Source organism: Marmota marmota, unplaced genomic scaffold (genome assembly GCF_001458135.2).
Source record: "Marmota marmota marmota unplaced genomic scaffold, marMar, whole genome shotgun sequence".
Lineage (NCBI taxonomy): Eukaryota > Metazoa > Chordata > Mammalia > Rodentia > Sciuridae > Marmota > Marmota marmota.
Genome location: NW_026000153.1, coordinates 2165662 through 2190409, shown reverse-complemented (window position 1 = coordinate 2190409; position 24748 = coordinate 2165662). Strand labels below are relative to the sequence as shown.

The 24748-nt window shown below is 40.1% G+C and overlaps 1 protein-coding gene across 9 annotated transcripts in view; it reads left to right on the top strand.

Moving 5' to 3' along the window:
* Positions 1-24748, top strand: part of Osbpl3 (oxysterol binding protein like 3) — a 188274-nt gene that overhangs the window by 49159 nt on the left and 114367 nt on the right. For 3 of the 9 annotated variants that reach the window (XM_048786354.1, XM_048786352.1, XM_048786355.1), the window contains exon 2: positions 22610-22738. The exons of the other annotated variants lie outside the window; for them this stretch is intronic. The gene's annotated coding sequence lies outside the window, so the exon portion shown is untranslated. The remainder of the gene's footprint in view (positions 1-22609; positions 22739-24748) is intronic. 9 annotated transcript variants of the gene reach the window in all.

The following is a 24748-nucleotide window of genomic DNA, read 5'->3' as shown; positions in this document are numbered from 1 at the left end:
GTCAGTATCCTTAATGTTGTCCGCATGGTTTTGTTCTTCTCATATTCTGCTGCTTCTTAACTATTCATACATTTAAGATACTGTTTTGCACCTGAGCTTATTTGGTCAACGTGAAGCCTGAATCAGAACCCATCAAGAGAACATGTTCTAAAGCGGGTTTGCATGGTTGTTTTTAACCTTCATAGGTCTCTTTCTAGTGTCCTATTATACTAGGACGGTGTAATAAATTGTCAAGCTGAAATGCCTCATACTTGACTCCCTTTTGGGGAGCTTACAAGTGATACTAATGATCCTTCCCTGCTTGAACATGTGTAATTGAATGCCCCTGTTCTCTTTAGTCTCCATTGTAACCTTGAGCAGTGAAACCCCCTCTCAGCTGGGCCCCAGTTTGCAGGCATCTGCTGGCTTGGCCTGTTATTACTCTGTGAATCATTGCTGGCCTTATTAAACTATTTTGGGCAGCAGCCTTTCCATTCTCCTCCCGTGAACCGTGAACCGTGAAGCCTGGAGTTGCAGCAGCAGCAGCCTCAGGTCCATGTGGAATTTGAATCTGTAAGGGAAGATGGTTCACTGGTTCCTAACCCGCATTCTACCGCACAGAACAGTGAGGTGGGGAGCTGGTCTGCTGGGGCCACTTCCTGTCTTGAATTTTGTTTGTTTTAAAAAGTGATCTCAGAAAAGCCATTCTTGACTGGCATCTCAAATGTTTGCATGCCAGGCCGTGTGCTGTCAGTTTGGGCCTGCTATAACAAAATGCCACAAACTGAATGGCTTATAAACATCAGGCGCTTATCTCTCACCGTTCTAAAGGCTGGAGTCCAAGACCAAACACCAGCAGGTTTGGAGCCTGGACTTGTTTCCTGGTTCATAAATGATGCTTTTTGCTGTGACCTCACAAGGCAGAGGGACAAGGTCCCTGTTAGAGGGCCTCTTTTCTCAGGGCACTGATCCCATTCATGAGGTCTTTGTCTTCATGACTGGGTTACCTCCTGAAGCCCACCTCCCATTGCCATCAAATTGGTAATTAGATTCCAGCATATGGATTTGGGGAGCCATCAACATACAGACCTCTTTGTTCTTTTTTTTTTTTTCTCTAGCATATTCATGATCCTGGTTGTGTTGGAGGTGTCCTCTCTCTTGCATTCAGACTGCCTCAGTTTCACAGGCCCACAGTGTGGACCTGGGCCAGCAAAGGCAGCACAGGACCATGACAAAAAAGGGTCCTGCATTCAAGTCCCAGTGATGTGGGGCAAGAGACAGAAACTTCAATTGCCAATGCTTTCAACAGAGAAAAATATACCCAACCTCACATGGTAGCATAAGGACTTGAGGACAAGACATGCAAGAATCAGTTTGTGGGAAAAACCTACCAGGGGTTAGAACCAGTCTATAGAGAAAGTCTTCTGGCCTTTATTAAGGAGAAATTGTAATTCATCTGGTCTAAATGTTTCATTTCACTGATTAATCACTGAAATCCAATGACACATTATTATATGTGGAAGAGCAAGGTCAAGAACCAGATTTCCTGACTCCTGGAGTTTTTCCTTTAAGGCACATAGATTCACCACAGGTTGTTCATGCAGAGCTGTTCTCTGCCTCTTTGATGGATGTAGTTATTGTTCATCAGAAAATATTTTTTTTCCAAATGCTGTATCATCCTTCATTTTCTTACCCATTAAAAAAAAAAAAAAGGAAAGAGGGTATTAGTTTTCCATGGCTACTGTAACAAATTAGTGGCTTAAAGTTCTGGAGGTGGAAGCCTAGAATCAGGTGTCAGCAAGCTCCCTCCACTCCTCCTGGGAGGTTCCTATGGAGAATCCATGTCCTACTATCTCCGTCTCCTAGAGGCTGCTGGCTTTCCTTGGCTGATGGCCCATTCAGACCTTCCCTTTTTCTCCTCTGCTTCTGTAATTAGATGTCCACTGCTGCTCTGCTGTCTCCAGCTTGTAGGACCCTTGTGATTAGATTGGGTCCACCTGGATAATCCAGGATAATCTTCCCACCTCCAGACTCTAACCTAATCATATCTGCAAAGTCCCTTTTGCAATATAAGGTGACGTTCAGTGGTTCTGGGGATTAAGACATGGACATAGACTGAAGCTTTTATTCTGCCTACCACAGACAGATACCTGCCTTTCAACTCAGGATTCCCAAATGATCTCTTTTCACCCACAGCTCTGAATTTTCCCAAATTAAGTCACATTTTCCAGTCTGTTCTCATATGTTTTTCTAGCCAGGCACTCTCCTCCCTCTGTGCCCTACAAAGAACACCTCCTTTTAGAATAGACCTATTCTAGAAATGGAAGGCGCTTTTACCACGCACTCAATGACTGTTCAAACTTGTCAGCTTACCCTGATGAGAAGGAGGTGATAGTTGGGGACGGGATGTCTGGGGGCATCCTGCCCTCCCACAGCTCATTTTCTACCTCTGAACATGTACTTCCTATGAGAATGTTAAAGAATTTTTGGAATTAAAAATAGTCATCTTCACATTCTGTCGTGTTTGAATTTGGCGTTTGGCCTGGAGAGGGGTTTGCTTTCTTGGTTTTGGCTATTGGTCATATTTGAATTCCTGTCAGTAGAAATCTCATCAATGAATTCATTTAATCAGGAGTCCTTCATCTAAACCCAGGTCTCTTAGCCCTTTAAGTGTCCACACCAGGCTTTCAAGTACCTGGACCCCTTGGGACTGTGAAAGCTAGAAGAGCATTGTTCTATAAAGTCTGGGAACATAACTTCCATTAGATTTCCAAGAGGTTAGTGACCCAGGAAAGGTTAATGACTAGTGAGTTGGTGGCAGGTAGATTATTTTCTATTTTCCCTTCAGGTAAAAGGCTCTTGGAAATGTACTGCATACAATTTTTAAAATGTGTGATCTTTTTTTAGCAGCAATTCAGCTTCCCCCATTCATATTGAAATAGACCTCCCACTGAAGCCCTTGTCTTTTTTACTGTCAGCAAGAAGAGCATGATTCTGTTTCTGCTGGCATGTTGTGAGATATCTTTAGAACAAGATAGGGGAAACCTTTGTTAAGTGTAATCAGAATCTTGGATAGGCAATATATAATTTGTTTGTTTAGACAGGAATTGAAGATAAAATGTGTGGGATTTTTACCCCCACCTCTCTACAAGCACCAGATGTTTTATTTGCAATTTTTTTTCTTGGGTACATATGTCTTTGGAACTGAAAAAGTTAATTTCCTTCAAAGTCTTGCCCTGCCTTTCCCCTCACCTTGGATTACTATCCTTTCTTCTAACTCCTTAGCTTCCCTCATAAGGAAATAGGACATTTTCCTTGAGCATTGACTTGGCCTTCACTTTTCCCTGTCCCTTGCCTAATGGAGACCCAAAGAGACAAGGATGAACTTTGGGGATTTCTGTTGAACCACGATGCAAAGAAAAGACCACTGACTCCAATTTTAAATCAAATTAAAGCAAGTTTGAATTGTATACACGAAGGCTGGCCAGTGGCTATTTCTCCCAAAGCTGGGCTAGAGATCAGCCCAGCTCTCAGGGAAGAAAAGGTTTATATAGCACAGAAAGTTACCAAGGGGGTGTCTTGGGAACTTAAAACTAACAGGGTTCTGGCAAATGTGATACAAGGTATTAATGATCTACATGGCTTGATATTTCAAGGTATGGAATAAATTCAGATCCCAACATCAGGATTTATGAGGCGCCACTGAGGTTTCAGAGAGGGTTGTTATCTGGTCAAGGAGAGCCAGGCATGGGTGAGTTCAGAGCACTGGCAGGAATTCCAAACAAGTTTAGGAATCTCAGTAATTTATAGTAAAACAGAAATGAACTTTTCATGACTTTGTGACTAGATGGCTCCCAATCTAAAAATGGAATTAGGCTGGGTTCATCCTTTCCTTAGTTTCCTCAGATTACTAGACATGAGGCTTAACATTAGTAAAGAAATATTACGTAAGCATAAGGCAAAAATATATGAAATATAACGATTTGTTAATTGAGTCATTCCATAAAATTTAAAGCTTAGTAAGCAAAACATAAATGACCAAAGGTGATTATTTTTGCTTTTGGAGTCATTTTTTTTAAAAAGGTACAATTTGGGGGCTGGGGTTGTGGCTCAGTGGTAGCACGCTTACCTAGCATGGTGTGACGCACTGGGTTCGAGTCTCAGCACCACATACAAATAAATAAAATAAAGGTCCATCAACAACTAAAAAATATTTTTTTAAAAAGGTACAATTTGAAATTAAGCTTAGATGACAGCTAAAGGGATGAAGTAAGGTTCAGTGATTGACAAATCAACTTTGAAGCATCAGGCAGAGGGAGCCTTACCTTGAATGTACATTGAATAAAATCTTCCTTGATCAATTTTACCTCTCTCTCTGTCTCTCTCTCTCTCTCTCTGTCTCTATTATTTGGAGATAATTATTCCTTTGGCATTAAATAGGATATATACAAATTCTCTTTGAAAACTGTGGGACATTATGCAAAAATAATGTTTATTTACGAAAGAACTGTGATGTTTTTGGCAAAACTGGTTTTGTGCTTATTTTTATTTAGAACAAGAATTTAAGTCTTACCTCTAGGGAAAAATGAGATGGGATAGTCTTTGTGGCATTATGTAACTATTAGTGACAGAGTTGTTGATAAAATTCAAGATTACAGATGCTGACCAGTGATCTTTCTTAACCTGATAGGCTGTGTTCTATAGAGAGAGAAAAGGTTGAATAAAACAGGTTTGATACCTACAGTAAGGAATACCTATATACCCACCAGCATGACTAAAATTTAAAAAACTGAAATACCAAGCATTGACTTGAAGATGGAGCAGTTGGAACTGTCAGGCCTGGCTGATGGAACTATAAGAAGGAACAGACATTTTGAAGAACCATTTGGCAATTTACAAAGTTAAGCATACCCAACAACCCAAGTTCTGCTCCTACAGTTTTTCCATACAGAAAGACCTATGTACAAACGTCCATAATAGCTTTATTATAACAAGTTAAAATTGGAAACAACTCATCTGTTCATCCACTGGAGAGAAGAAGAGTAAATTACACACACACACACACACACACACAGAGAGAAAGAGAGAGAGAGAGAGAGAGAGAGAGAGAGAGGAATACTAGTTAGCAATAAAAAGAAAAGGACCACTGAAACAAGGAAGAAAGTAGAGAAACTTATAAACATTGAGAGAATGCAGTCAGATCACAGAAGAATATAGATTGCATTATATGAAATCCTAGAACAGGTAAAACTAATCAATAGTGATAGAAATTACAGGGGAAAGGGTCAGAGCTGATTGCAAAAGAGCATGAAAGAGCTTTTAAAGGAGGCAAAATTTTCTATTTGTTAAGTGAGGTGGTGATAACATGGGCATACACATTTGTTCCAAACCCATCCAACTGTTCACTTAAAGGGAGTGCATTTTATCACATAAATATGTAAATATTTTATTGTATAAATTATACCTGAATAAAGATGATTTTTAAAAAAGAGGACAATGATAAACTTAGGTGTTGGATTCAAATCATAGCTGGCATAAAACATGCAATATTTTAAAGATGTCATTGAATTTTCTCTGGTTCCGCTTTCCCTCTGAAATCTGTGGCCCTTCTGTTACTGTCCCCTTGCCACAGATATAACTATAAGCAAGTGTACCACTGTGAAAAAAACTGAACAGTCCGCTCATACACATTTCCATGAGCAAGTAACTTCTGTGCCTAAAGATATTTTGCCAACTTAAACAGCAATCATGGGAATCATTTAGAGCTTCAGTTATTAATTCTTCTGTAGTTACCAAAATTTTACTAGCATAACTATATATGCAAATAAAATACCCAAGAAATGCCAAATGCTTTTCTGTTCTCAGGAGGAAGTTTAGAGGATTTGTAGACTGAGTAGGTTGAATTTATTGCCATATTTTCTGCTTAAAAATTCTAAAAATAAAAACGTTGGCATCACAGTCAGTATTCTGAGTCATATTTTAAATCCTGTAAGCCTGTAGCTTAGAAAAACACTATTCAGAAAACTCTAAACTGCACATAAAATATATCTACATTTTGCCAATTCCCCTGCTGGCTTCTGTCTTCAGAATTTTCTCTGGGAGATGACTAGAACTAGAAATGAAGGCCTGTGAGTTCCAGACAGGAGGTGGAAGCAGCTCTGCCCTTCACTGGGGTGACACTTCCCCCCCAAGAGCTTTCTCTTGTCCTGTGCCCCAGGGTGATTGAGTCACTCTTGGAAGCCAAGGCTCAGCTCAGGAAATCTAATTGAATAAAAAATTAGTGACTATTTCCATTCAAGTTTTTTTTCCCCTCAACTAAAACAAAATAATGCTGTCAGTCTTCATTGTTGCCATGTTAGCTACATTGTTTTCACATGTTGCATTTATTCATGTATCAATAATTTATTGAGTACCTATCAAATCACACGACAGATATTTTGCTAGGCAGCAGAATATAGAAATGAAAAAGAACAGTGTCTGTCCTCCAGGGGCTTACAATTCAGTGAAAAGACAGACATGCAAGCAAGTATCTTTATTATAATAAATCGAATTGCTAGGATTAAGTCTGTGTAAGGGCAGCCTGGTGGGCTCTTGCCTGGGAATGCTAGGAAGGGGTGGGTAGGTGGCCTCCCTCTTGTGTGGTGGCTTCTCTGCTGTGTGGTGGCTTCTCTGCTGTGTCTATAATGAAAGTGGCAATGGCTGTTTCAAAGACCCTTACATAGGCTGTGGGGAACTGCAGGTGTAGTTGGAAGGTAAAAGGTAAGATTTGTAGGCATGGTATTTGAGGCTTGTATTTACCCCAGAGGACCTGAGACTTCTTGTAAGTTGGTAGTCATGCTATTTAATCTCTAATCATTCCCCAACTCTCCTCCTCTCCCCTGTGTGTGTGGTACTGGGGATTGAACCCTGGGACACTCTACCACTGAACTATACCCCAAGCCCAGTTTATTTTAAATTTTGAGACAGGATCTTGCTGTATCACCCAGGCTATCCTCAAAACAATCATCCTACCTCAGCCTCCTGAGTAACTGGGAGCCATGTGCCACTATGTCTGGTAACCATACCTTCTAATCATCTGGAAAACTTTTTGAAATGTTTATACCTAGATCCCAGGACTGTTGAACTAAAATCCTCAGGAAGAGGACCTGAGCATGTATTTTTTTTTTTTAATGTCCATACATGGTGCTATTCTGCAGTCAGATCACCTGCAATTTGTATGTGATGAACATCTATTAAAAAATTCAAGCACTGCCATAACATGACCTGATAGGTTTAAACTGAAAACTGGGAAACATTTTATGAAATAGCATCCAGCTTGTCAGCACTACTTCCATAGATGCAAATACTCACTGTGATCTTCCTTAATTCTGGACACCTTGGAGGAGTTGTTCTAGACATGAAGAAACACTCAACTCCCAGCACCTTCATGTACCCAGCCTGCCCTGGTGCCCACCTCATACCACCCGAGCCTGCATCTGCATCACACTGCAGAATGAGGCTGGCAATCTTTCATGCTATCAGTGCTGGCAATCCATGTTGAAGGATTGTTTCAATGAAACAGAATAAGCTCTATCTTTCTAACTTCAGGTATGCATCCTGCCTTCAAAGTCATCCATGGAAACCATGACAGCTATTCTAGGCATCCTTTTTGCAGGTCACAAATATGCATTAAACAATGGCTATGAGTTGTACATGTTACATCAGCCAGCTCATGAAAGTGTGAAGGGGAAAGCCTGCCCAAACCTGCCACTAGCAGAACTCACTTCCACACCCTGTGATTCTGTGTGCTACAAACAGCAGTGAAATGCTCTCATCTGAATAGGATCTGCATTTTCTGCCCTGAGAAGCTGGAAGATCGTTCTTGCAGGAGGGCTGTCCTCCTTAGTTTACCTTGGGAGAAAAACCATCTTTGTAGAACTCAGTGAAATATTTGTGCCATTTGCCCCCAGCAGACTTGCCCACTGGCCACTTAGAAGGAAGGTGGATTTTGTTATTAAATGTGAGGGTCAGGAAGGAAAGATGGGGATACCACATCAGGTCTGAAAGTCTTTGCGATGTTTCTTCTATTCTTGAAAAGCTCTCCAGCCACATATTACTCCACATAGGCACCATCCACAGTGTTCTAAGTCTTGGAGGACAAAGTCAGATAAGCCTGCCTGGGTCAGCCCAGATGCTCAATGCATGTTGGAAGGGCTGACAGAGGGGAGCTGTTACATGGCTGTAGGTAGTGAAGAATGTACCAGGGATATTTCTGTCTCAGCTTTTGGCTCCTTTTGGTTCAACCCTGTGCTCACATAACACCTACATCTTTGGTCATGCCATTCAGTAAACTTCGATAATGTTTTTTGAATGTTAATTATGTGTAGAGTTATACTGTGCCCTTAAATTGGAAAGATCAGAAGACTTAGATGAAGTAAGGAACCACTGTGCTTCAAGGGACCACCTTGATGTGTGCTAGGCCGGAGAGCATGGCTCTCCTTAGTACATGTACACACAAACACAAATTGTCATGATTTAGATGTGGTGTACCCCAAAAGCTCATGTGTAAGACAATGCAAGAAATTTCAGAGGATAAATGATTGGGTTGTTAAAATCTTAACCCAATTAGTGAATTAATTCCCTGATAGAGATAAACTGAGTGGTAACTGAAGTGGTAGGACATGGCTGCAGGAGGTGGGAATTGGAGTGTAGCCTGGGGGTATATATTTGTATCTGGCCAGTGGAGTTTTTCTCTCTGTGTCATCTGATCCCCATGTGAGCTGCTTCCCTCCACCACACTCTTCCACCATGATGTTCTGCCTCACCTCGAGCCCTGAGGAATGGAGCCTGCCTTCTGTGGACTAAGACTTCTGAAATCATGAGTCCTCAAATAAACTTTTCTGCTGCTACTGTTGTGCTGGTTGGGTTCTTAGGCCACACAGCAGCGAAAAAGCTACTAAGACACAAATGGAGGGCTGGGGCTATAACCTCAGTAGCAGAGCGATTGCCTAGTATGTGTGAGGCCCTGGGTTCAATCCTTAGCGCCACATAAAAATAAACAATAAAGGCATTCTGTCCATCTACAACTACAAAGGAATTAAAAAAAAAACTCACAAATGAAAAACAGGGCACTTCTATCAGGAGGAAGAACAAACAGGCACCCTAGCCAGGCTAAAGCCATTCCTGGGCAAAACCATGAACAGCTGTAGGTCTAAATGTCTTGGAAGAAAAGGGACCTGCCAGGTATCACATGGCCTTCCTACTACAGTCAGATTGCTGAGCTGCTCATTTGGGCCTCAGGATGGCTGATTAAGTTGGAGGTAATTGATGTTACTAAAACATTTAAAAATAGAATTGGCTGCCTCAAAAAGTAAAATGTTGCCCATCAGAGTAAAATTGTCCTACAAACTGGGCAGGCAGTGAGGAAGTATTTACTAAATAAATGTCACCATGGCAATATTGGGAAAAAGCTTAACTGGATGGTTGTGGTTCATGGAGTTAGTTAGTAATTCTATGTAGGACTCTGTGCTAGATACCATAGTACTATGAAAGTCATAACTAAAGGAAAACAAGTACAAAAATATATAGTGGGCTGGGGGTAGGGATAGCTCAGTGGTGGAACACCAACTTAGCATATGCAAGGCCTAGGTTTCATCCCCAGCACCAAAAATAAAAAAATATATATATATAAGGATAGATTCTCACTGCCTTTTTTCACCTTCATTTTATTTTTAAGTAATTATATATATCATCTTGAGTTATATTCTCATTATACAAGTCGACAATACAGAAAAATTTAAAAGCCACATGTAATCTCCTGCCATCTCTTTGAATATTTCCTTGTGATCTTTATTTTCAACGTGTGTTTTTATGTCATTGTGTACGTTTATATTTAGCATTCTTTTCTTTTTCTTTTTGAGAAAAAGGAAAAAGAAGGTTTAGTGCTTTGCTTGCAAAGGAGAAACACAGGGGACTCATATCCCAGAGTCTGTGATTCTGCCCATCAGCAGGAACAGGGAGCTTTGAAAGAGGTGACTCAAAGGCTACATTCCATGTGTTCTCTGTTGGAGTTGTCATTCACTTGTTAATTTGGGAGACAGTCATTTTTGAGATCTTTTGGCACCATCCCCAAAGTCTGGATTACTTTATTCCTATGATGGGTGTGTACCGGGACAGGTGAATCTGCCTAAAATGGGGAAGAAAGGTAATCCTGTTTCCCCTGAGATTATGTAGGAGGAGAGATTAAGGTGGAGTAGGGAGAGGGGAAGAGAAAGAAATGTGTCCATTTTAAAAATGTGTGGCAGTGGCAGAGCAGCAAGGGCTATATTCAAAGCATACAATTGATCACTGTTACATTTCTCCACTTCATTTCTACATTCCATTTCTGTGGTGGGGCGTGGACAGTATTCAGCGTCAGAGCAGTCCAGGGGTCCACAGTGGCAGATAGCAGGTGACTGGACAAGGCAAACATAGGGCAGGGATCATGCTAAGCCAACAATAAACAAGACAAAGCATTACTTTTTTTGTGAACAGTTAGCACAAAAGCAATTAGTATTCCAGCCAGTCTCTGAAATCCATGAAGACAGTAACTCATAATCATATCAGTGGAAAAACAGATTGAATTTATCAAGGAAGATTTGTAGGTTTAGGAGATCAGGCTCAAATTAACTCAGGACAAACTTGTAACTCTAGAGTCCTTTGTGATCATTATTATTAGGCACTCCCACACAAGAACCCTTCCTTTATGTCTCTAGCTTTACTTGCTTTGGGTAGAGCTGACACAAGTGTACATTTTAAGTTACACTAAAAAATTGTTTTTCCTTTTAAATGCCCATGTAGGACTGCAGCATTCTTAACCATAAATATTTGTAGGAAATATTATTCACTGTATAAAATAATGTATTCTGATCTTTCTTAGTGCTTAACTTTTCTTCTGTTGTGGGACAATGAGGTTGCATATACACTTCTTTCCCCTATTAGAAATATTGAGTAAAAAAAGTAAGAACATTTTATAAAATTTATACACAAGTGGCTAAATAGATTTACCAAATATTTTTACCCATGTATACTGTACTCCACAATGTGTGTCAACATTGGTGATCCTTTTCCTCACTGGGTGTTGATATTTAAAATTATTTTTCTTCATTTTGTAAGTGAAAAATAGTGTCAGAAATAGGATCAGGGAAGAGAGGGTTTTATTGGAGTATGCAGGGTGCAGCTCTGGAGCTCCAGGCAGGCAGCAGAAAGCAAGCACCTGTGTCTTGGTGGAGAGGGGGACTCAAATCTGTTAGAGAGAAAGCCCAGCAGGCTGTCTCTTCTCTCACCAGCCCCACCCTCTTTGTTGCTTTGTCTGCCTCTGCCTCTGTCTCACTGCCTGTGTGTGTAGTCTGTGTCTCACTCCGCATTTCTCTGGATCTCTTGTCTGTCTGCTCCCTCCCTCTCTCCCTCTCCCTTTCTCTGTCTCTCTCCGCTCTCTCTCTCTTTCCTCCTCCTTCTGTTTCCCCTCCCACCATCGCATTCTTCTATCTGCTTTCCCTGCACGTGGGTAGAAATAGCTGTCCCTGTAGTTCTGCTTGTCTTCAGAGTCTGCCCAGGTTCCCATGTCCAGCTTCTAGACTCTGAGAAAGAGGATCTGGTTGGCTCAGCTAGGTCAGCGCAGGAGCTGCCCTTTGGTGGGGGTGGGGGGAAGTTGTCATCCTGAGGGTGGTAGATACAGTGTGGGCTCAGGTGCTGGGGGGAGAAGAGGCTTTTCTGGGCCCCAGTTGGCTGGCTTGCCACGCAGGGAGCCCTCAGCTGGCATGTCCTGTGTTCCCGTGAGCACCTGGTGATCATCGCCCACAGTTGATGGAAAGGCTCCCAGATAATTAGGTTTGCTCTTGCTAAAGAGGAGGGTGTGCTTAATGGTGCCTAGCTCTGTTACTGTGGGTGTGTGGGTAATCTGCAGAGTATCTCTAATGTTTGTTTTTCCTTATTTATAGGTAAAACTGTAAATAAGTCAGACTACTCCCCCCTGTAGCCCCTGCCTTGACAGTAAGGTAATAAGCTGGTTTTGGATTTCACATTAGCCCTGTAGTTCTTTTAGAGAAGGAAGAGCCATCATTTTCACCCAAAGGATGTGGTGGAGGAGACAGGATTGGACTGAGATCCTCCACCTGAAAACCTGCAGCCGAACACCGGGAGTTACACAAATATTAGGCTTGGCAGGGAGGCTGTGAGTCAGGAGCACGGGACAGGCTGGAATGATGTAAGCCTGGAGGCAAGGGCAGAGCTGGCGTTCAGTGAAGTCAGAGGAGACCAGGAGGGGACGGGGAGCTGGGGGGAGGAGGGCTCAGGTGGAGCTACTTCCCAGCTTTCACTTGGGGCCTGCTGGGATGATGAATCTTGGGGTGCATTTTTATATCTCAATTATTTGATAAAAGATACATGTTTGTGGAACCAAACTTTCCTTTTTAGATTTCCAAATTAGGAATAATTTGGAAATAATAATTTTATTTATAATAATAGTTATTTATAATAATTTTATTATGCAGCCATGGAGTACCCTGGTGAGGGGACGATCCCTGGTTAAGGACATCAGGGCACAAAGAGGCAAGTAAGCATGAGGTCACACTGCTGGCAAGGGCAAGCCTGCCTTTAGCACCAAAGTTTGGGTTCTCCCCAGTCCACCTCACTGCCCCCGTTGGGACTTTCCACAACCTAGTGCAGACAGTGGAGTGTTTGTGTATAGTCATTATTATCTCTTTTACCTCTTTTCTATTTCTTGCCTACATGGTTATCTTTTCTGAGGCAAGGCTGATCCTGTAAATCTCCACCACAGTGTATGTAAATTACCCCATAATAATCGAAAAAGATAAATATCATCCACAATACTAAAGATGTAAAACGTATAGAGGTTGCACAAGTAGTTTTCAGGCGGCCGCTGCGTGTCAGCCTCTTTGCTGGGTGGCAAAACACAGTGCCTGGATTGGCCAAGGAGATACTGGGGAGTTGCTGGAAGTTACTTATCCTTCCTAATCTACTTTTCATGTGTCTTCTCTATGCAATGTATTTTTGAAAAAAAAAATCCAGCACTTTGATGCTTTCTGTGAAAGTTGCACTTCAACAAAAAGTTTTGGAAAAATCCCATAATAAGAGCTCTCTTATTTGCTTTCATTTCCAAATAGGCAGAAATTAGAGTTCAGGGAGAGTGGTAAAAAACTACCAGCCCTCCCAGGCTTCAAGGACCCTTATGAAGGAGTTGTAGGTCTGAGTGGGAAGGGGTCGGATTTCCAACAGGCACCATGCCCTGTGTTTGTCCACGAGCTTAGGTTACATTGGGAAAGGTGGGACAGAGAGGGTGCACTCTTTTCACTTACTGATGCGACAGCCAGGGTGCTACTACTACTGAGCTACATTCTGGAATTGAACTCAAACGACATTTTCCCCTAAAAGAAGTACATTAGCACTGTGCTTTGAGTACATTGCACAGGCTTTTCTGGGCTGGCCTGGGTGCATGACCACAAGCTAACCAATTTCTACGGGGGTGGGGCGGGGGGGGCAGGGTGGTTGCATAGTTTTAGACTGGTGATTTACAATTACCTTTTGGAGCACAACTTCTCAAAGGTTGGCATTGTCTCTGCTTGCTCTTTTTATCTTGTGCTTTTGACTGCAGACAGTGCAATTCAGGCTTTTCATTAGTTTGTATTGTGTGCTTTTGACTATTGGTGGGTTGATTTGTGTGAATATGTCTGCATTCCGTGTATCTATTTTAAACTACATGTGGTATTTCTGAGAAGTAGAGTTGTAACTTTCTTTTTTGTAATGCAGGCCTAATGCATCTGCAGGCTAAATGTAAAGCAAATATACAGATTGAAGATCAATTGTTTTAGAGTGTGAAGGTCATTTTCACATCACATTCAGATTTTACTGTTAGTCATTCTGTAAGGGTTTCAGCTGGGTCCCTGGTTGCATGTAAATAGACCTTCAGAGACCTAAGCTTCTTCAGAGATAGCTGCTTCTATTTCTTCAAAATAAAAGAAAACCTTTGAGACCAGGTTTTGTTTCTGGATATGACTTCAATGACCTTTCAGATGAAGATGTATTTGAATCCCATGATGACTAATGTAGCAGCCAGGGTTGATAAGTCTCCTAATTTGCATGGGTGTTTCCATGTGTACAAGTTGACTTTGACCTTTGACTTTTGCTATTTCATTCTTTTCTTTCCATGAGTTCACTACATGATATAGATGTAGAAGCTGTTTTGTGTGGACTGATCTGAAATTGTAGGCTCTCATGTTGATATCATGTTCCTCACTGGTTTTCAATTGTGCATACTATTTTAAAGGAGTCTTCCTGGGGTTTCCAAAACTTTCCTGTTGGAGTTTTCAAGGGATTTTAAAAATTGAGATCTATTTCACATATTATAAACCTTACTCTTTCAGTATGTCAGTTTTTTTTTTTTCAGTATACTCACAAAATTATGCAACCATTTCTCCTGCCTCCAGCCCTTGGCAAATGCTAATCTACTTTCTATCACCACATATTTTCTTACTTTAAACATTTTATATAAATTGGATAGTAAAATATATGGTCTTTCTCTCTGGATACCTCCATTTAGGATAAACTTTCTAGGTTTATATTATAGCATGACTTAGTATTGAATTCTTTTTATGGATGAGTAATATTCCATTGTACTGATATTCTACCTCTTATTTATTCATTCACTCATTGACAGACATTTAGATTTTCTACTTTTTGGTCATTATGAATTATGCAGTTGTCCAAGATGTTTTGAGGACCTATGTTTTCATATGTTTGTGATTATATCTGGGAGCAGAATTGCTGGGTCATACGGTAACTCCCAACTTAACGTTTTGAGGAATTGCCAGGCCATTTTCCAAAATATACATTCCTACCAAATGTATGAAGTTTCCAATTTCTTCATAACCTTCACAGTATTTGTCACTTCTATTCACTATTAATATTTTTTAATTATAGTCACTCCAGAGGATATAAAGCAGTATCTCGTTGTGGTTTTGTTTTGCATTTCGTTAATGTTGATACTGCTAAGCACTTTTCCATGTGTTTATCAGTCATTTTTGTATCTTCTTGGAAGAAATATCTATGTAGTTATTTTCCAGTTTTTAAAATTGGGTTGTTCTGAGGTTGGGAATGTAGCTCAGTGGTAAAACAATTGCCTAGTATGCACAAAACTCTGAGTTCAATATGTAGCACCTCAAAAAAAATTTTTTTTTAAATTTTGAGTGTAAGAGTTCTTTACAAAATCTGCATAGTAGACCCTTGTTAAACATATGATCTGCAAATATTTTCTCCCACACTCTGGGTTCATTTTCTTAATGTTATCCTTTGAATCATAAAAGTTTTTAATTTGGATGAAATCCAGTTTATCTCCCCCCACCCCCTTATTGCTTGTGGTTTTAGGTGTCATACCTAAGAAAGTGTGACCTAACCTAAGGCCAGAGGGAGTTACTCCTATGTTTTCTTCTAAGAGTTTTGTAGTTTGTAGTTCTTACATTTAAGTCTGTGGTGCATTTTGAATTAATTTTTATGTGGGGTAATATAAAACTTCAATTTCATCTAACTTCATTGTTCTGCATATAGATATCAAATTACCCCAGTACCATTTGTTGGAAAGGCTGTTCCCTCCCCAACTGGATTGTCGTGGTGCTTTTTTGAAAAATGAACCAACCATAGATACACACACAGTCCCTGTCTCTTGCCCGTGGCCCTGGGTCATCAAGAAGCCACTGCCAGATGTGGCCCCTCACTCTTGCATTTCCTGAGACATGTGCCTGATAAACCTTTTTTCTTTATAAACAAAAGTGATTGTCTAAGAAAATAAGAGTTTCCCTGTTTTATGCTGCTGGCCTGTCTGTCTGTACAGACTGCCATGAAGACATATAAGATTGATTCCTATAGCTTTGTAGCAACTTTTGAAATAAGTTCGAGTCTTCCTATTTTTTAATTTTTTTGTATGACATTGATTTCCACCCATCACCCTCACATGCTTTGAGGAATCTTTTCTTGGTTCTCATCAATCATATGTGAAATGTTATTTCAAAATGGCCAGAATTCAGTTTCAGGTCTGGCCTTACTATTCTTGTGTAAATGGTTTGGATTTAGATGGAATCAAACATGTTTTAAAAGTTTGACTAGTAGCTCTGTCTTGGTTTCTTAACTATAAAATGAAGCTTAAGACCCTCATCAAAAGATAATCCTGGGAACTAAATCATGTAACTTAAGAGCAGCTGGAAAAGGCTTTCCTTGTCCCTTTAATATGGTTCTGAATTCTTCCTTAAAGTCAGACTTTTTTTTTTCCATGTAGAAACCATTTTCTCCAGAGCCATCAGATGGTATTATTGAATTTTCTAGTCTCTTCTGTGATATTATTTGTAGTGTAGTGTTTCAAATTTAGTGCACTAAATGTCTCCAGTGTCTAGAACTTTACCTAACCAATATAGTAAGTGCTCAATGAACATAGGTTTAGTGGATACTAATGATCCTGTTTTCTTGTTTGCTTGGAGAAATATAATGCTAATTGCTTGTATATATGTTTCTAAGTAAGTTGAATGAATATTTAACCACAGATCTCATTAATATTTGCCACAAGATTTTTCTATGAAGTTTATTCAGTAAGCTTGGAGTTTTAACTTTCTTGAGGGGTGCATCTTTCTTATAAATGATGGAGAGAAAGATCTGATCCAGATGGGTAGTGTCAGACAGATACTGAAGGAATTGAGTCTAGATAGTAAACCTTAGAAGACAAGTGGAGTAGAGAAGTTGGGTAGAGGTGAGGATATGTGATAATGAGGGACTGAGGAGGGTCTTTTAGGAAGGATGGAGTCAAATAGAGAAGTGTGGTCTAGTCTCAATGAATGTTGTTTATGGTCATGGTTTCTCATGACTCTCGAGATCTCCCACATCTAGTATTTAGAACTGGTATTTAGCAGGGTACATTTTAAAGAATTGTGACCCAGAGTAACACCTTCATTTTCTAGACTTGAAGTCTGATTTCTTTATCTTTTTGAACTGACATTTCTAGGAAGGATCATATCTGCTGATCCATAACATGGAAGCTGACTGTTGTCTTACTAGGAACTATCCCAGAAGTGAGAACTTAAATCATGAAACAGCAAACAGAATATCCATGTGTTATTACTGGCTGATGTGAGCCTAATTTACAACCAAGGAATGGTGCCTGTGCTTGTTGAGTTGTTCTGTGTATCGTGGATAAACCACCCTCTAAATTAAGAGTTCAAATCCTTTCGTGGACTCATGGGATAACTGAGTTTGAAAGCGGATCATCAGGCTGAAGGAATGTTGGTAGATGGGTAGGAGTTGCTTCAAACAATGGATTCCATTGTCAGATAGCTTTGGAATGAGTTTGAAAAAGATAACATGTTTGTGTTTTGTGGTGGTTGTTATTACTGTTTAACTGCAGGATTTCTGAGAGCTTTTAGTGTGCCAAGAGAGAATGTAGGAGCAGCAACCCCCAAAGATGACTGGTCTATGGGGGGTCTCACTCCCACTGCAGAGAGATCCTTGAGAAACTGGTCTTTAGCGGGCTACATTTTAAATAATTGTGACCCAGGGTAACACCTTCATTTTTCAGACTTGAAGTCTGATTTTCTTTGTCTTTTTGAATTGCCATTTCTAGAAAGGATCATATCTGCTGTTCCATAACATGGAAGCTGACTGTTGTCTTACTAGGAACTGTCACAGAAGTAAGAACTTAAACCAGGAGCTACAATTAAAGTGATAAAATTCTGTATATGTATATTACTTATAAAATACTCTAATATGTAAATATTTGTTATTGTTTTTAACCTGTTACTTGTATAGATCAGTCTCTGTGGTATGTGATGATGTTGATCTAAAGCACTCATAATTTCAATTTCTGCAACTTTTGTTCTGATACGCCTTGAGAGAGAGGACAGGAAGAGGATAGAATAGGACCTATGAGAAGTAAGACCCCTGACTTCTGCTGTGGAATGAACAAAATGTGGACAACTAACATCTTTTTCTGCGTGGCAGATAAGCTTGCTATGACTGGAATGCATTGTTGGAGTTCTACTATGTTCAGTGGCAGATGCAGGCCCTAGCCACTCCTTGTTACTAAAGATTCTTCCCTCTTCCCTCCCTCTACCCAACACTTTCCCTTTCTTCTTCCAGGTCATCTAATAGGAGTTATTTAATTTTCTTTAAAAAGAAAGATATATGTGTGTGTGTGTGAGTGTGTGTGTGTATGTGTGTGTGGGGGGAAGTGTGAATGTGTGGGTGTGGGTGTGGGGGTTGCTTGAAGGCATCTGACTTCCAGTCCATCCAGTCTGTGTGGTGGTGAATGTCACCACTGTGGTGTAACAGCCGCAGGGATGGGATTCCCAGTGTGGGTAGTTTCCATTTACACCTCTAGTTTAAAAAGCCAAATACCTTTGTTTTTCTTGTCTATGTTCCTGGGAGGTTTCTGTATTAAGCAGGTGGTAACTGTGCGCAGGTGTGGTATTAAACAGATTTTCTTATTTTGGAAAGGGGCCTGTAATGTTTTTCCAACAACTGTGACACAACCAGAGAAAAGAGACTCAGAACAAGGAGGACTGATGGGGTATTTGAGTCAGAATCTGAGGTTGGTGAGTACTGGAAGATCAGGTGAATATTTTAAGAAGAAAAAAAACAAACCAGAAAAGTAATTAATATTTTGTTTTAATTTCAGCGGTATGTCTTCCTCATTTTGAAAAATCAAGCAAAAGAAAAAAGTTCAAAGGAGAAAGTAAAATATTATCCCAAAATCCCCACCAGAAAATAACCAGCATCAACCTTTATTTCAGCCATGTCTCTGTGTGCATAGTGAGAAAGATTATGAGAGAGGGTGGGTAAGCAGTGGGCAGAAATAATGGCATATAACTGAGTTCAAACAAAGCCTAGTTCTAAAAGTCAAGCATTCAATTTTATTTTACTGGACCTTAAAGAAAGGAAAAGAAATTGCCAATCTTCTGAAAATCATTCTTTATCATAAAATTATGTGTTCTTAAGTTTGGAAAAGAGATTACCAAGAGGTTGGTAGGCATGGTGGGCTGAACATAACTGGATGACGTGATGAATGATCTGATGCTTCCAGGTGTTTGATGCTTGCTTTATTTTTGTTTTGTTAGGACTCATGCTTCTAACACTCAGTGGCTCTGATTTCTATTGGTTATCCCCCTACTTATTTAATCCCAATCAATACACTGTTAAGCATTGCTTGTTTTTAATGATGGCTTCTCATTTTGCGTATTTAGATTTGGAGGATTTCTGTGGTCAGTAAGGTTTGGTCGAGGCATGGTGTAGCTGTAATGCCACCTACTCTGGATGCTGAGGCAGGAAGTTCAAGGCCAGCCTCAGCAACTTGGGGAGTTCCTGCCTCAAAATAAAATAAAATAAAAAGGGAGGGAGGCCGTGGTGGTGGTGAGCAAGGAGCTCCCTGGCTGGGCAAGGAGGTCCGGCTGGTGCGGCCCGCAGCTAGGGGCCTGAGGTTGGCTCTCACATGTAGGTGCTGAGCTGGGCCATTGAGCAGCGGGTGGCCTGGGCAGCAAGGCCTCCTTGGGCTGCCTTGCCCTCAAAGAGGACGGGATCTGGGTCCAGGTGGCCAACAGGGTAGGAGGCGCACAGGCCCGCTCACTGGCGCAGATGGAGGTAGCGCAGTGTCCTCTGTAGAATCTGGTGGTATTTAGAGAACATTATCATTGGTGACAAGTTCTAGTTATTACAGAGAATTCCATGGACATGTATTACCAGGAGCTTAAAGACGCAGAAGAGAATAAACTCATCTACATGCCCATTTTTTTTAAAATATTTTTTTTAGTTGTAGGTGAACACAATATCTTTTTCTTTTAGTTTTTTTTTTTTTTTCCTAATGTGGTGCTGGGAATTGATCCCAGTGCCTCATGCATGCTAGGCAACTGCTTTACCACTGAGCCACACCCCAGCCCTTACATTCCCAATTTTAATGAATGTATTTCTGTGGTGTAAAAATATGTTGAAGAACAGCCACCAGAGCCAATTCCTGGATTCAGCATGGCGGCTTTCACTACATTCCAACACTATGAAGACTAAGCAGTTAGTAATGTGTTCCACAGGCTACTCACATTTACAGATTTTTTTCCAGCTTTTACATAAATGTTTCTGGACTACAGAAAAGGAAGTCCTAGGACTGGATTTAAGCAGTGGCTTAGTGGTGACTGTATTGTGCAAATCATCTTCTATGCCAGTTTCCCAGGATAATCTGCAGCACCAGGTCCCACCTCCAGGCAATGAATAGGATCATTCTGGCTGTCACTAGGTCTAATAGACTCAGAGAGACTTCAGGTAATCACAATAGCAAGAGTTCATCTCAGACTCTGTTCTGCAGCCCTTAGTTTGTGTTAAATATTCATGAGTCAGAAACAGCATGACCTGACCTTCTGGACCCATTTCTCCTGACATGCTATCTTACATTAGTGCTTCTCTCCCTATCTAGTCACCTCTCTGGTGCTTGAGTCACATCTCTCTGATCAAGCCCATGCCAGCCATTCCACCTGGGGGAACCTTTCCCAGGACACGTTGAAGTGTCTAACCAACACGATGAACCCCTTTTTTTCCCAGAAGGCTTTACATGAGTCCTTTGTGCACTCAGCTCTTTTACATGGGTCAGAGTTTCAGCCCTTTTCCCTCAATGGGGTTTTTATTTGGGAGTATTTATTTACAGAATTACTTGAGCAGGCTGCCTATCCTAAGATTCCTCTATCTCCTTTGATGACAGCTTGTGTTGGTTGGAGGGATCAACTCAGAGAGATGTACTTTACCTAAAAGCTACATGTGAAAATCAACTTCAGCCTTTTTTCTTTTTTTAAGTTTTTAGTTGCAGATGGACACAATACCTTTATTTTATTTATTTATTTTCATGTGTTGCTAAGGATGGAACCCAGTGCCTCACATGTGCTAGGCAAGCACTCTACTGCTAAGCCACAACCACAGCCCACAACTTCCAGTCTTAACATATGTAGTCCTTGTAATACTGTGTCTTCTGCTGGTCCTAATGCAGTCCTACCGTTTCTATAAGTCTCTTTCAAGCATTATTTTTTAAAAATTATTTTTATAGACACATACTCAGACAAACTTAGTGGAGATGATCTTGGAACTTCTATCCACCTAAAGATCAAAGTATTATATGCTGCATGCTTTTTGGTTGTTAGTTCTGTGAAGGTAAAAATGCTTTTCATGGTGTTACACCTGTTTTACTGGCACCCATGAATGAATGCTGTTCCTGGAAAGAGGCTGAAGCATGTCAGGTGTGTTTGTGTATGTTTGCTTAAAACCATTCTGTGTAAATTGGTTGGGTTTTTCTGTCGAAGTAGGTAGGGACTCTGCAATTTCTCCTTCCTGTGACAATCTCTACTGCTAAGATAAGTGGTCAATGGTCTAGCTCAGCGTGAGTAGGAGGCAGTGGACAGCTTTACTGATCATCTGTCAGTTTGGGTTTAATACATTATTTGGTAAATTATTACTGATCAGAAAACAAGTATGTCACACCCCTGAAAAGAAGAAAAAAACAGTTCAATTCCCAATGTGTACTTATGATTTCATTTTTTATAGTCAAGATAAGAACTTGTGCTGACTTTTCACTTACCTGTTCTGGTTTTGAAGGATGAACTACATAAGTTATGTGTTTTTCTGTATTAATGTGTTATTTATTGCTTTTGTACCATGAGTAAAATTTGAGATGTTTTTGCAAGAACCATCATTAAAAAAACACACACACACAAATAAATAAAAAAATAAAAAGGTATGGACATGGAAAGTCATTGGCAGAGTACTACGGGGTTCAATTCCAAGTACCACCAAAAAAACCAAATATTACCTTTATTTTTGAAAGAACTTTTCTATTGCCAGATTATCTTCTAAAGATGTTGCAATTTATACTCTACTAGCAGTTTATGAGAATGTTGTTCTGAATGGGAAACTTTTAAGGATATCCACTTGTCTCAAATGATGGAATTATTAAGTTGGGCAGTGGCTGAAATAAGTTTTGAGTTGGTAAATTGGGCATCAGATTGTGAGAAAACTTCAGTGTTGGGAATTAGCTGTTTCCTTGGTGAATTTCTCATTTCTTTGCCAACTTAACAACTTTGCTGCAGGCCAAACTGTAGCATTGAGTAGCTTTGTTGAACTTTCTATGACTTCGTTAATTCCCTGGGGACTCTCTTAAAAGACTGCTCACCTTTCCTTCTTCACTATAAAAAGATACCTGGCTGAAGATTCTTTTGCCACTTTAAGAAGATAGAAAGTGGTAAATGTTTTCATCTACCCAGAAAATTGGCAACTGATAACATTTTATTGTTGTTGTTCTAAAATATAATCTTTGCCTTATCTCACAGGCTATTGTCTTAATATTGAGCAGCCACCATAAGCCATTTGTAAATGACCTATGAACTCTACGCACTTTTTTGGTAACATTCCTAAATGGTTTTCCATTGAAGTTATGTGAGCTGAGGATATGAGCCTTTCAGGGCAGCTTATCCCTGTGTAGACACAGTTCATAGTACCTATGAGTTTAAACTTGGCTTATTACTAAAAAAATCTCTGCTGAGCTCATGTTGAAACCCATTGCTTATTTTACCCTATATATCATTTTATCCAGACAGTAAAATGAATGGGAAAGAAAATTGCCTGGATGTGACTCAGTACATTGAAGTCTTGGCCAACACACTTGGCAGTGGCTCAGCTGTACCCCAGCCATAGAAGGCAGAGGGAAGAGCACACCTGGAAGGTATTCTCATCTCATGCTAACAGAAAAGGGGGAGGAAATAAGCAATTTAGAATGCTGTTGCCTAAAAACTGTGTTGTCCTATATGATAGCTATGTGCATTTAAATAATTTAGAATTAAATAAAACTTAAGCTGGAGTTATGGCTCAGTGGTAAAGCACTTGCCTTACCTGGCATGTGTGAGGCATGGGTTTGATTCTCAGCACCACATATAAATAAATAAAATTAATTAATTAATTAAAATAAAAGTCCATCAACAACTAAAATATATGTATACATATAAAATTTTTTTAAAAATTAAATAAAACTTAAAATTCAGTTTCTTAGTTGTACTGGCCCGGCCACCTTTCAGGTGCTCAGCGGCCACATGTGCCTAGAGGCTATGGTATACACAGCACCTAAATTCTATTGGGTAGCTCTGGTCTACACACAGATCTTTTATTTCTATGATCATTCAGTGTTCGCTCCTGACCTAATGAATTGGTTGCTGTTCTCCGACTCCCTCTGCTTTCAATCACAGAGAAATCTACACAAGTTATTTTTTGAAAGAAAATTCATTGGTCCTTTTGGTGCTTGAGGAAGCTGGAAAGCTGTGATTGGTGAACAGCCGAAATGACTATCTAAAGCTCGTCTAAAGGAAAGCTAGTCTTAAGGTGATAGTTGATAGTTCTGTCATTAGTTGCTAAGAAAAAATAGGCTTACAGACAAGGCAGACTGTTTTGTTAGACTGGCCTAGCAGGGCAGTTCCTGCAATAATTGTTTGTGTTCTGAGTGGTGGTCTCCCCATGACCTCTTTTCACTATTTTATATAAGAATGTTTACATTTTTATACTCAGTTTTCACAACTTAGTAGGTTAAAACAATGACAAAATTTATTTAGCCTTCAGATCTGCAGTTTGGGCTGACCCTGTGAAAAGAGCAGGTTTCTGGGATGGTGAGAAGGCTGGGAGATAGAACATTTGAAGGTTCACTCAGTTACACCTCCAGGAGGTGATATTCAGTTCTCTTCCACGTGGGCCTTTTCATGATCCCCTCCACATTGGCTAGCTTAGCGTTGCTCACATCACGGTGGCTAAGTTGAAGGGAAAACATCCTTAGACAAGAAGGCATCCAATGAAAGTTGTATTGCCATTTTTCACCATGGCCTTGGAAGTCACATAGCATTATTTCTGCTATAATCATGAGGCCACCCAGATTCAAAGAAGAAAATACAGACTCCGCCTACCTATGAAAAAGGGTCAATGTCGTTTTGTTAGAAGAACATATGGGATGGGATATAATTGCTGTGGTCATCTTGGAAAAGCATATCTTCCACACCTGGTAATGATGAATCAGAATTGGCATCATGGCGTCCACTTGCTCTTAGTCAGAAATAAGCCTTGAAATCTGGAGACCGGGTGCATCTCATTTTATGACCGTCAACTCCTCTGCACTGGGACTGCTTTGCTGTTGGGTGTGAGAGCAGAAGGGAGTTGCCTTTGAATGGCATTTGGAGTCTTTTGATGAAAGATGCTATTAAATATTAAATGGGCATTAAAACACTCTCAAGGCACTAAGTTCCCTAACTCAACTGATATTTGCAGTGAATGTATGATGGAGAGAAATTGACAGTGAACTTTAGGGTCCTGGTTGCCAAATTCGATTTTTAAAGTTAACATGCTAGAATCCAGCTGGAATTTTAATACATTATTCACCCATGACATTTTGAGTTAGATTTTATTATTTGCAATAGATATTCTTATTTGTAATTTCTGTTATCCATGAGTCTTGTAAACTTCTAAAAATTATGATTCATGTTCACAAATTTTTAAAGTTCAACAAATGAATACTTTAGAATTTTTTTTCCTACTTCTGAGATAAAAGGAGTTGTAAAGGGGCTGGGGTTGTGGCTCAGTGGTAGAGTGCTTACTTAGCATGTATGAGGCACTGGGTTCGATTCTCAGCACCGGCTATAAATAAATAAATAAATAAAATAAAGGTCCAGTAACAGCTAAAATATATATATATATATAT